Below are 9,882 nucleotides of genomic sequence, written 5' to 3'. Positions count from 1 at the left end.
TCATTTCAAGAAAAGCAATTCCTGCTAGCAATTCAGAGTTGACAGAGACAGAATTGGCACAGGATTAGTAATCATAATTTAAATCTCTCCCAAGACCTTTTTTCTAATGTTCGTAAGTGAAATATGTCAAAAGCATTATATTCACTGGTGTGAATTTTTACTGAATATCAAGAGTAAATAACATATGAATTGGGAAGAAATTTCTATTAAATCTATTTGGGGCCTTATGTAGATAAAGCTATTCAACTTGCGCTTTGCTTCAATATAGATGCAGCATTAATATTTATCTGCAAATAATCCATGGGTATTACTTTCACAGGTGACTAAAACAATGAATGCCTTTGAAAGACATGTGGGGAATCAGGAGCTTTCCCAAACCTCCAGAGTGCACCCTAGATAATAATTCTTCTGTGATGTGACCAACTAGGGAATGCCAAGCACTCTTTTGTGGTCACCAGAGGCAGCTGCAGCCTGGTGGGAAAAGAAGGCAAAGGATCTTAGGGGGATGTCAAAGGGCCAGTGATGAAGATCCCCATTAATAGCAGAATATCGGGCAAATGCAGGAAATAAATAAAATTAAATGTTTGCTCTCTCCCTAAAACATAGCCCCCACTATAATGTTCCTAGAGGAAATAAACATATACTGGTGGTCACCTCTGCATAGGAAATGTTACAAATGCAATCTCATCAAAGCCCACAATAGCTCAGGGATCAGTCATGTCAGCCTCTGTTTATAGATCTGTTAGGTGATGTTCAAGGGCTAAGTCAGGGCAGGAAAAAAAAAAACATTTATTCAATATTTATCGCATTCCAAACATTGTGATAGGTTTGATTAACCCTCACAAGAATCCTTTGAAATAGGAGTCCATTTGACAGATGAAGAAACTGAGACCAGCAGAGGTTATATCTCTTACCCAAATAAAAAGTGCCAGCATTGGACTTGGCACCATAGACTCTTAAGTATTAATACTTTCCATTCTACTCTGCTGCATCATGGAGTGTAGTTGGAATTTTATATTAAGAACAGTTAACAACCCTAAAAACATTACTTTTCACTAAAATTCCCACAAATCTTTAGGGTGATGGGACATTTGCCCCCCCCCCCAGTCCCAAGTTTAGACATAATTCAATAGGGCAAATTGTTCTCTAATCTTTCTTCCCGAATCCCGTGTGAGACACAACAATGTGGTGTTAACTCAAGATACACAGATTTGCTTCAGGGGTGATTGAACCTTCTGGAATTGTATGTAAAATTATTATTATTTAGATATACGTCTGTGTTTGAAATATTTTATTATATTGAAGCACAAACAGATATGGGAGCTGCCTTCACTGGAAGGGATCAGTTTGAGGCGGCATGTCATTCTCGTAACAGCCTAAGACTGAATGAAATGAGGGTTTTTTCCCCAAGTAGAAGCCTGTCAGAGCCTAGTGCCCCCAGCAGCAACCTAGCATGCAGATAAGAAGCCTACATTTATTTCTTTACCTGCTGGTTTACATACTGCAGCAGAATCAGTGCCAGAGCAGACTCCTAGGAAGATGAGCTGTCCTGAGTCTCCCCTGCCCCACCAGGAAGACCAGAGTCAGGCTCCCAGCCCTATGTTCTTCTCCAGAGCAGGAGGGTGCAGTCGGCACTTCTTTTTCGTGTTCTGATATGGTGCCATCACCCTGGTCCTTGCGACTCTGCTGAGCCATCAACTGTAGTCCTACTTTTGCCAAATTCTAACACATTCCAGAATAAATTCATGATCGTACCGAACATTGCGAGCACAGCTCCACGTAAGCAATCTGAAAAAACCAAAGCTTCTTTCTTGTCTTTATCATGCAGCTGTGTCTTCTATCAAAATCTTGGGACCTTGAAACTGTTTGATGAGCAAATGTCAAGTAGCTTAGATTGTTGTGGCTTTGTCACTTCCTGCTCAGCTGGCCCTGCTCTGCTCCTGCCTATTTGCTCCCCACCCATTGCTCTTCTCTGCTATCAGCTCCACAGCACCCAGAAGAGCTGCAGGTCAGCCCTGCCGGTCATCTCTTTGCTTCCTCTGTGGTGCTTTGGACCTCCCGCTTTTGTGCAAGTTATCCCCTGCATCTATGATGGCTGTTTCTGTGTGGTTATCCCTTCTTCCTTTTTAGAACATAGCTCAGGTGCTGGCTCCAGAAAGCTGGGCATTAATTCCTAAGCCCTAGAGTGTTCCCTATATGAGAATATAGCACTACCATAGCCCTTACTATATTATATATTTTTACTGTTGTTTTTTTTTTTTTAATGATTTTATTTAGGGACTCCTGGGTGGCTTAGCGGTTGAGCGTCTGCCTTCAGCTGCCTTCGGATCCTGGGATCAGGGATCAAGTCCCACATCGGGCTCCTGCGAGGAGCCTGCTTCTCTACCTCTGCCTGTGTCTCTGCCTCTCTCTCTGCATCTCTTATGAATAAATAAATAAAACTTTTTAAAAAGAGATTTTATTTATTTTAAACAGAGAGAATGAGGAGGGTGGGGGAGGGGCAGAGGGAGAAGCAGGTTCCCCACTGAGCCGGGAGCCCCAACGTGGGGCTTGGTCCCAGGACCCTGGGATCATGACCTGGCCTGAAGGCAGACACTTAACTGACTGAGCCACGCAGGCACCCCTGTCCTTACATTATTATTTTGAAATGTCCTGTTTGCATGCTCGCCTCCACCATGGGGGCTTTCTCCAAGGTGGACCTAAAGCCAATGTTGCTGGCTAAAAGCTATTGCATTGGGGTGCCTGGTTGGCTCATTCAGTTAAGTGTCTGACTCTTGATTTTAGCTCAGGTCACTATCTCAAGACCCTGAGATGGAGCCCCACATCTGGCTCCATGTTCAGCAGAGAGTCTGCTTGAGATTCTTGCCCTCTGCCCCTCCCCCACTCTCTCTCTCAAATAAATAAATTCTTAAAAAGTTGTTGTGCATCTTTTATCTCTTATCAACCACCTCAAAAGCCTAGGCATTATTTTTATCCCTACTTTGCAAATGAGAGCAGGGTTGGAAAGGTTAAATAGTTTGCTCAAGGTTATAAGGTTAGGAAGGAACAGAGGGAAGTTTCAAGTCCAGTATGTCAGATCCTAAAGTTCATGAACTTAACCATTCCGCTAGATGGTCTTGTTCATCTTCCTGCTCAGTACCTTGCCTCAGCCCTCCACCCTCAACAGGGCACCTAGCATGGGGTTGGCACTCAATCAATGACTGTCTAATACTGAATTGGACCCAATTTACAAATAAGCAAATTACACTTGTACTATTTTCATCAGAGCCAGGAGGAATGAACAGGTCTTTTTACATGTATGGATTTTAAATATATTTATCTCATTTTTTTCCCTAGGTGACAGGATAATCATCTTTCTCCTCAATGCATGCAAGTGCAAGGCAAATTATAGATAAAAGGGCTGTATATTTGCAAATGCAATTTGCTGTTGACATGTAACCATCTTGCATTTACACGCCTCTGGACTCCCATGGACTAGGCTAACATGCATTAGTAAAACATTATGGAGAAAGAGCTTTAACTACATTTGCAAAATGTACAGTAATTTTTAAGGTGGCTCTCAACTGTTGCTAAGTCAAGGCTGTTCATGGATTGTGTGTCATTGTCCCTTTAAATAAGACTCTCCTGCTCTTTGGGAAAAGGGGAATGATGTATATTTCTAATTATAATGTACCAGGCTCTTCCACACTCTGTTTCATTCCCCGCAGGTTACACTCTTTGCCAATATCTATTTAACTGTAGTGGTAACGGGAAAAACTTCCCAGTCTAATCTACTAGACATTCTTTGGCTCTCTTCCTCTTTAGTGGAAATGTATTTTTGCACTTGGGGTCATCTTTATATATGAGAAGGGGGCAAGGCTGGGAGAAAATTGGTATTAAAAATAGAGCCAAGTTCCAGACTCTTTCTCTAGAGCACATGGAAGATTCTGGCCTTTTATTATTCATGCTTAATGCCGATACCATTCCCCCCTGCTTCAAGAGCATGCCAAGGATCATTACAGCACCCTGGCTTCTTCTCGCCAGCTATTGGGATTGACGTCTGTTGTTTTCATTTTCCTCCCCCCACTCCCATCATACCTAGGTACCCCCATCATACCTAGCAGGACAGGTCAAGACAGATGGGGTGTCCATTCATCCGTAGGCTTGTTCCCCACTCCGATACTCTGACCACTTCTCTCACTTCACCCACCTCATATCCCCATGCCAAAGGCTGCCTCAGCCCCGGACATCACCTACCTCAAAGTTCACAATTCAGGGATGACATTTACAAATCAGTTAGCTCCCTAAATCAAAACTGAAAATATGCTCCCAACAAAGAATTCCTTTTAGGCAGAAAACTCAACTTTAATTGATAATGCCCCTGCTTGTAAATCTAATTCAAAAGTCACTGTAGTCATAGCATTCCAGAAGAGTTAAGAATATATTTTAAGGCAAATGAAAAAAAGAAAAAAAAAGAATATATTTTAAGGCAAATGAAAGCATTTTTTAAAAAAATCTTGGGTTTGACTACCTCATAACTTGTGCTGGGAGAAATAATTAGACGAACAAGAAAAGGAGAAAGAGCATTGGCTGCGGACTATCTATGCCAAGCACTGCACTAGATGATTCTGAACTCAGAATATCTCTTTTATTTGTTACCATCACCCTTAGGTAAATATAAAAATCCAGGGGCACCTGGGGGGCTTAGCCAGTTAAGCATCTGCCTTCAGCTCAGGTCATGACCTCACAATCTTGGGATTGAGCCCCATATTAGGCTCTGCACTCAGCGGGAAGTCTGCTTCTCCCTCACCCTCTGTGCACATACTGTCTTTCTCCCCCCCACCCCCACCTCAAATAAATAAATAAAATCTTTTAAAATCCACATTCTTGCAGTTGAGAATACTGAGCCTCAAGGAGGTCAAGTAACTTTTCTGAGATCACACACTCGAGTGCAAATTTAAACCCTGGCCAGGGGACCTCCAAAGTGCTGATTTTCCCCTGACTCCACACCGAGAGATCAGGTATTGGCCCAGGCCAGATGAAGGTGTAGAATAGGTTAAACCCAATGCTTAGATTAGGGGCAGTGCCCAAGCAACAGCAAGCTAACTAACAGAGAAAAGCCAAATGGCCAATAGATGTAGCAGATACATTTGGCAAGGCTCAAGGAAGCAGGAAAGAGGTTCCAGGGAGGTATAGAACAGGTTCAAGGAGAGTGATGTTCAGGACTAGAGCTTCCATATGTTTGGAAACTGGAGGGCAGGACAGAGAATAGACAGAGAACCAAACACTCAATCACTAGAACAGAGCCTCAGGATTTGGGAGGGACCTAGGCCAAGCTTGGCAAGATGCTGAGGTGCTAAGTAAACAGCCTGGGAACCCTGTATGCCTGGATCAAGGATGAGGCTGAGCCCTCAGGACTAGTCTCAGTTATCTTAGGTCACTGGTTGCCAAATTGTATAGATGTGAGGCTCATTGACCCTGTGAAGGCCTCAGGCAGAGCCCAAGTATGATCATATTTCAGTGAAGCCAACAGGATTACTGACTCCTTTCACATTCAGTAAGTCATCACATCACCCACTGAGCCACCAAATGCTCCTTTGGGCCCTTTGATTCTTCCATTCCTCTGTGAGCTAGTGTCACTGCACTACTGTGTAGCAGGCCAAGTTCTGCTCTGGGTGTAAAGAGATCACAGTTGGGTTCTGTGCTAGATATCTCAGGAACACAGCCCCCAGCTCTCCCTAATAGACCTTAGAATCTAGTAGAGAAAGATGGGACACACTTGGACTCGTAATGACATCAAGTCACATGTGATAAGGACCCCAGTAGGGGAGTGAAGAAGCAGCTGTCATGTAATGAGAGAAGGTACAGGACTTTTGGTGGCAGGAGGACAAAGGAGGGTAGCTGGTGGGATTTTCAGGAATGTAGGAATTTTGCTATAAGGATCACAAGGAGATGTGTGGGATCAGGAAGTAGAGGCTGCAGCACTGAGCTTCAGGATGGGGTGACTCTCCTCTACACGATGGAGTCAAAGCTTCTTGTTATCCATTCTGCCCACATCTGGCTTCAAAATGCCATACCCCTGATGACAAGTGATAAGGAGTATTTTTTCATGTTCTTGTTGGCCATGTGTAGGTCTTCTTTGGAGAAATGTCTGTTCATGTCTTCTGCCCATTTCTTGACTGGATTGTTTGTTTTTTGGGGAGTGGAGTTTGACAAGTTCTTTATATATCTTGGATACTAGCCCTTTATCTGATATGTCATTTGCAAATATCTTCTCCCATTCTGTAGGTTGCCAGGAGTGTCTCAAGGTTTGACTTCCTCTCTAATTTTTCCCCACTCAGTTTCCCTGCCTTTCCTTATGGTCCCTTTCACTATTTCTTATATTCCACATATGAGTGAACCATATGATATTGTGTTTCTCTGATTGGCTTATTTCACCCAGCATAATACTTTCCAGATCCACCCATGTCGATGTAAATGGTAGGCATTCATCCTTTCTGATGGCTGAGTAATCTTCCATTGTATATATATACCACATCTTCTTTATCCAATCATCTGTGGAAGGACATCGTGGCTCCTTCCACAGTTTGGCTATTGTGGACATTGCTGCTATGAACATTGGGGTGCAGTTGTCCTGTAGTTTCACTACATCAGTATCTTTGGGGTAAATACCCAGTAGTGCAATTGCTGAATCATAGGGTAGCTCTATTTTTAACTTCTTGAGGAATCTCCACACTGTTTTCCAGAGGGCTGCACCAGCTTGCATTCTTACCAACAGTGTAAGAAGGTTCCGCTTTCTTCACATCCTTGCCAACCTTTATTGTTGTCAGTCTTATTAATTTTAGCTATTCTCACTGGTGTAAAGTGGTATCTCATTAGGGTTGCCGAAGGGTAGGTGGGGGAGGTAGCTGGGTGACTGACAAGCATTAAAGAAGTTACGTGCTGTGATGAGCACTGGATGTTTGACCGTATGTTGGCAAATTGCATTTAAATAAAAAGCTAAATAAAATAAAATAAAATTCTCAGAACCTATTAAGAAAATGCCATACCCCATTCTCCCTATTTTTCCAATGTTTTGTATATGCTCTGTCCCTAAAGATCACTGACAATTTTTTCACCATGAAGTAGTCCAAGAGCAGATCTCTCGGGCTTGGCTTCATTGTTGAATCCCCTTTCCCTTGAGCATATAGGGTGATGTGCTAGAGTTAGCAGGCCTTTCTTCATCAAAACATATCTCCCAAAAGAGGGGGTGGAAAACCAGGTTGTTCTCCAGACCATATTTGAAATATGCATATGACAGCTTGCTATTATCTAGTAGGAAATCTTTATTAAGCAAAACAATCATTTGGAACACAAATAATCCCCCCCTATGTGTCTATTTCCTAAGTATGAATTCTGCAGAGGGCAAGTTTTCTTGCCTCCATATTTGTGGGTTCTTTGGGTATGTATTTTCATGAAAGCTTGACATAACTTAAAATTGTCTTTCTCTTCAAATTGTATGAGAATCTTCAGATCAAAGATTTTTATTTTTTAAACTCATTTTCTCAAAGAGTCCTGAATAGTGATACTCTATAAGACTTGTATGGCCTGGCTTGCTCCATAATGGTCTCAATAGGCTCAGGGACAACCTCAGGGGTGGGCAAGTGGCTTATTCTGTGTGGATGCTGTCCTCTGGCTGCACAGAAGGAGGCTGCAGGGAAGTTGGCCATTTTGGGGGGGCAATATGGTTCGGGTCTGTTCTGCAAGACCTCCATGATCTACTCATCTAAGGTACCAGAATCCTAAAGCCTAGGGCATTACATCATTTGGCTGAAGACCTCTCTCTTCAAAAGGAAGCAGCAGTGTAAAATAATAGAAAGAAAAATGACCCCCAAATCATGAAAGCTGAGCTCAAATAGCATCTTTGGTAACTAATAGCTGTGCGGGCAATGTACTAAATGTAACCTCTTTTAAGACTCTGTTTATTTTTATGATGAGATCAATAATACCTACTTCAAAAAGTTGTGAGCAAGAAATGAGTCTGGATAGAGTAAGCCCTTAGTGAGTGATGGCTGTATATAACATTCCTTCTTTGAATTTCAAAATTCTAATGAGAATGATTTTTAAGAAAAACTGAATCCATGCCCTTTTTAAAAAATGATTTCAAGTGTACAAAATAATATTTGGTTTGCTAAAAGGCTGACAAGTCAAAACATATGTCCATAAAATAGGCTTATGCACATATACTTATTATATGTCCAGATTCTATGTACCTAAGCATGCATAGGTAGACACACACACTCACCCACAGATACACAGATACATACCACACCTCAAATTAATTGCAAATGTCATAAGTATTTGGTTCCAGCATTAATTTCCAGCCTCTCCTCACTAAGGAATTATGATTGCTAAACTGAATTAATATCACTGTCTTATTATTGTAAACACACTTGCTGGCAAGAGTTTCCCCAGAGTTCATTAGTTACCAGTCCTTAAACTTGGCACTGGCTGGGTTGGACCTGTAGCTCCAGTTTACCTGGTTGCCGTGGAAAGAAACAAAGCAGAGTCCTTTGACAGGGCTAACAAGCCCCTTTAGGATTTGTGTCTGCCCTCAAACAAGAGATGGAATGCCACACCCAGCTCTGTGATTCTGGTAGAGGGGTAAGAAACATCTGCCACACCTCAGGGGTAACACCACACCCTGCTCTTCTGACTTATTTGGGTGTAAACCAGATCATATCACTAATGGAGTTTCCCTGTAATTACTCATGCAGTTATCTTTGTCCTGTGCAGAACTACCAGGTTTGGGGGTATTTGGAGTATGTGATATTCATTTATGTGTCTCACGGTCTAGCTGGCCTTGTGTAGTTCTTGGCACAGACTTGATTGGATGGATGGAAGGATGGATGGATGGATGGATGGATGGATGATGGACCGGTGGGTAAGCAGGTGGCACATTTGCTATTTTAGTTACCTATATCAACCTTGTTCCAGAGACACAGGAGAAGTTTTTTTTTTTTAAATAATCATTTACTCTATTTTTAAATGTTGTCAATTATCATCTCTTCCATGGCCAGAAGCTGAGTCTTTGGATGTTCTGTCACAAGTAGTTATGCTGCTCTGTGCCATATCTCTATATATCAACTTCTACCTCAAAGCCATGCTTCAAATGATCTTCTCACCCCCTACCACCACTACCACCCCCAGTCTTTCCCCTTGAAGGGGATTAGACTATGCCATCCCCAAATATGCCACTTTGACATAAGGGTTATTCTGAGCTGAAGACAACTGAGAAAAAGCAGATGCAGGAAAAGCTCTGCTCGCTCCCCCTATGTGCCTAGAAAGAGGGCATATACTTCTCTTTGAGGAGGCTTCCCCTCTCTCATGTCAGGAAGGGAAGAATGTTCTTTATCACCAGAAATGGAAACAGTACTGAGTCTGCACAAACAAAATCTTACTAAAAAACCCTTATCTTCCATTCATTTCTTCCCAAATATTTACCTCCTCAAAATGTATCTGCTACACATAGAAGCCCAAGCCCCCTTTCCTGTCCTAGACCAGGTCTATAAGTCCCCAGGTGTCAATGCCCTTGGGGGTCTTCACTTCTTTTCCATGGTTGCCTCTCTAGACATATAAAAGTCAACTTCAAATAAAATGTGTATGCCTCTTCACCTGTCTGTTGTCAGTTTGATTCACATATCTCAGCAAGAGAACATCAGAGAGTGGGAGAAAAGCTTTTTCTCTCCTAGAAAATTTATCTCTCTCCTGGTCTGATTTTGGACCACTGAGGCTCAGGATAAACTGTAACCTAGATGTCCTCAGAAGGCACTGGAAAGCTTATAAATGAGCACCTTTTCTAATCAATATACAAATACCTGAGAGGTTTACCTGCTTGAAAACACTTCTCTGATACTTGGAAGC

This window comes from Canis aureus, chromosome 2 (genome assembly GCF_053574225.1).
Source record: "Canis aureus isolate CA01 chromosome 2, VMU_Caureus_v.1.0, whole genome shotgun sequence".
Taxonomy (NCBI): domain Eukaryota; kingdom Metazoa; phylum Chordata; class Mammalia; order Carnivora; family Canidae; genus Canis; species Canis aureus.
Note: the sequence above shows the minus strand (reverse complement) of the source record.